The sequence below is a fragment of the Gossypium hirsutum genome, chromosome A06, assembly GCF_007990345.1.
Source record: "Gossypium hirsutum isolate 1008001.06 chromosome A06, Gossypium_hirsutum_v2.1, whole genome shotgun sequence".
Classification (NCBI taxonomy): Eukaryota; Viridiplantae; Streptophyta; class Magnoliopsida; order Malvales; family Malvaceae; genus Gossypium; species Gossypium hirsutum.
The window spans coordinates 55,015,209-55,019,254 of record NC_053429.1 but is presented as its reverse complement, the minus strand read 5'-3'; the positions used below and the strand labels follow the sequence as shown (position 1 = coordinate 55,019,254).

The following is a 4,046-nucleotide window of genomic DNA, read 5'->3' as shown; positions in this document are numbered from 1 at the left end:
ACTTCCTCTAAAGTGGGGAATTTGACATGCAAACCCATCATTTCACAACATGCATTATTAGGCCACTTTACATTTGCCTAGCACATTTCCAAATTTTCTCACATAAGTCTTATTTGATAAAATTCACTTACCATTAACAATATTCAAACATGAAATTTTCACACATGCATATGTACATATAATGAGCATCAACTATGACGGTTAATTATCTTTATGACTCGGTTTAGTGGTCCCGAAACCACTTTCCGACTAGGGTCACTTTAGGGGTGTCACAATTTTACTTGAGGACAAGTAAAAATTCAAGTTTGGGGGTGTGATTGTAGTAGAAAGAACATATGTTTTCTCCCTACTTATTGTTTAAATTGTTCCCATTTAGTTACGCTTAGCATACATTTTAACATGTTCAGTTTAGTAAATTGCATTTTATAACTCAATGAATCCTAGCCTATTTTATCTTTAATTTTGCTATCTTTCTGCACTAATGTCGCTACATGAGTTAATTCCAAATTGCGTTTAGAATTGTCACCGTAGTTAACAGATATCTACAATTTCATGACATGAGTTAATTCCAAATGGCGTTCAGAATTGTCACCGCAGTTGATAACTTTCTAATAAGAGCCAACCATGAGTGAGTTGTCCAGTCCAATGTCACTACCCTGTATGAACAAGGACAGAAGAATCCTAAGAGAATAACACCTGTACTGTTGAGGAAAAAATAAAAAGATGACATGAGAAGAATGACGAGAAGAAGAATTTTTAGTGAACCACCATTCTCTTACCCTATTTTGAAACTTGTGGCTATGGTAGCTTGAGCCTCCCTTGGGTGAGCCAACGTGAAGACTGATGCAAATCCACTCCTGATGAGGAGATCTAAGTGCAGAATAAGGGGAAATGGATAGATCCAATCGAGTAGCCTAGGAATATTATTCTCCATTCGATTCTTTCTCATTTCTTGAAAACGCTGGTGATTACTCTATGTTTTCCACTGTATGGAAGTACAATGAATGCTTTGTTAAATATTATCTTATTAAATCTTATTTCTATTTTGGGATTTGAAGGTTCTAAACAAAAAAGTGTTATTGCAGTCACTAACACTGGAAGATGCAGTGACAATTTGAGCTAATAAGCTTTTCAGCGGAAGTTGAGTAAGGACTAAAGGAATTCAGTCCACTAGTTCTTAATAGTTCCCTATTGCCATCATCAGAAGGTGATGTTAATGTGCACGGTTAAGTCTCAGATTAAACCAAATAGTGGCATTTGGTAATATATACATTAATTTTATTGCGTCGACAATCACGTATCTTTTATACTGTGTGAGTACTTAGTATACTACTGAAGATTCATGTTGGGGATCCTAGTTTATCCCTAGCATACTTTATCTTATTGTTTTCGAGTTATTGCTTCAATAGATACTCACAATTTACCTCGTTTCTATCTAGTTATTGCATTGACATTAATAGACAAAAGACAACCATCCCTATGGGATCGACATCCGACAGACTCACATCAATCTATTATACTTGCATCGATAGTGTATGCTTGAACATTATTGCTGTGACGTTTATAGTAGATCATCTTTGCCTACATACTGATTACCAATAAAGTAAGATACAGTAAAACTCTCTGGATCCTTTAGTTTTGGTGGCAATTTGTTTCAGAGCATTGTTGTGCACCCTTCAGTGAGAGCAACAATTTCAAATTCTCCTAACCTTTTTTTTTATAGATTATCTTTTATAAACTTCACGTAGTTACACATTTGCTTCAATGCTTTCACCAATGGTATATTAATATATAATTATTTCATTACCTCCAGAAATTTCTTGAATTGAACATCTTGATTAGATTTTTGGAACTGCTGAGGAAAAGGTGGTGGCAGTTGTCTATTTTTTTTTTGTTGTGGCATTTGTATCAGCAATACACATAACATTTGTTTTAGTATTTTTCTGGTAACTCTTTTTCTTTATAGCTTGCTCTCCTACTGCTTCTAAAATCTTTTCATTTGCAAAAGTTGAAATTCCTTCTTCAGGAATGGTGTCATTCACAACTATTGGTAGCTGAGTACTACTTCGAAGTGCAATGGCTTCGCATTGTTCCTTCCCTTGAGATCAAGAACTCTCAGTGTCACTCGACAATGCTCCTTTCTGTCTAGAATTCAATGCAGTGGCAATTTCCCTTACTTGGTTTTCCAAAGCTCTTAAAGAAGCAATCTGGCTCTAAATGATAACATTATTTTTAGCCATATACTCTTTCAATAAAGCTTCCATAGATAAAGAACTTGAAGCTAAATTTTGTTGAGAATTTTTTCGTGACAACGGTTGATTGTACCCAGGTGGTACGCTCACAGCATTCTGTCGAATGACATTACTAGTATTTCCCCCTAAATTACACAAATTGAAATTAGGATGTTGTTTCCAGCTCGAATTGTATGTGTTGGAGTATGGGTTGTTGTTACAATTAAAATTCTTCATGTAGTAAATTGAGGCTGGATTTGATGGGCATTCATGCAATTGCACTACAGATGGCCTTTTCAGTGTTTTAATCATATTTGTTAAAAATGATACCTGAGCTGTTAGAGATGCAATTGCATCAAGATCCATTACTCCTGCAACTCTTCTGCTAGTTCCAACTCTGGTAGTAGGGTATTGATAATCATTATTTTCTATTCTTTCTAGAATTTCATAAGCCTCATTGTATGATTTATTAAGTAAATTCCCATTGGCGGAGGCATTGACAACCATTCTTGTATAAGAATTCAATCCATTGTAGAACATTTTCATCTATGCCTAATGCTAGAAATCATGCATTGGGCATTTTCTCAATAGCTCCTTGAACAACTCCCATTCTTCATATACTGTTTCATCCTCTGATTGTCTAAATGATGTAATATCGTTCCTCAACTTAGCATTCATGTTAGGAGGATTATATCTTAGTAGAAACCTCTGACACAACTCATTCCATGATGCCACTGCACCTGATGGTAATGCACTTAACCATGCTCTGGCACGATCACGTAATGAGTAAGGGAATAAATTTAGTCGTAGGACATACTCAGGAACACCTTGTTGTCCGAATGAATTGCAGACTATCAAAAAGAATCGTAAATGCAACCTTGGATCCTTAGTAGGCAATCCACTAAATTGCCCCACCATTTATATCATTTGAAACATGACAGACGTTAATTTGAAATGCTGAGCCTGAATATGTGGCCAAACAATTCCTGGATTTAAATCATCTACTATCAGCATGATATGTTCTATAATGGGTCTGTCTCTGTCATCTACAATTTAAGGAATATCAGCATCTCTTCTTTCCTGATGTAATGACTCTTCTCTAACCTGATCGCTTCTGATTTTTTCTATTTCTCACAACTCTTTTCTCCTTCACCTTAAAGTTCTCTCAATGTATAGATCAAAATAATACTCAGTATTCTTCGAAATATTTCTAGGCATGCACTAGCACAGACCTAAAAAAGAAAAATTGAAATGACTAATTAAACTAAACTTAACATAATTTAAACAGATAATAACAAACCAATTTTCACCAATGTTGCTGATCTCTAACAACAGCACCAAAAACTCAATACATGTAAATAATGCAAATGTGCAAGTTTACACATCGATTCAAGTAATATCATGATGAGTGAGTATCGTCTCCACTAGGATCGAAAGTTGATTTAAATTGGTAAGTATTACTGAAGATTTAACGAATAAAACTGTGGAAAAGAAACAAAGTATAAATTGGTGAAGAGAAATAACGAATAAACTAATAATATCAATTATAACTGAAAAATGACCTTTGACACCCCAAACCTGACTAGGACGGACTGGCCAGAATTCGAAGTGTTACATTTGCCACCGAAGTGATTCTCCAGTTAACGACCACCCAATGCACACCCCAACCTTATTAAACCTTATTTATGACTAATTAACTATCATTTATTAATGTGAAAGCAATTTGTGAACCATTTTTAAACTTTTTCTAAGTATTTAAACCTAAGGGTATTTTGGTTATTTTACCATATAAGGTTAAACTATCCTGATTTTATT

The 4,046-nt window shown here is 34.7% G+C and overlaps 1 non-coding gene across 1 annotated transcript; it reads left to right on the top strand.

Annotated features, from left to right (window-relative positions):
- Nucleotides 1-2,793: 2,793 nt before the first annotated feature.
- LOC121231735 (small nucleolar RNA R71) lies at nt 2,794-2,900 on the top strand. The gene has a single exon (XR_005929790.1). It is a non-coding gene; the product is annotated as a small nucleolar RNA R71 (small nucleolar RNA).
- Nucleotides 2,901-4,046: the final 1,146 nt, after the last annotated feature.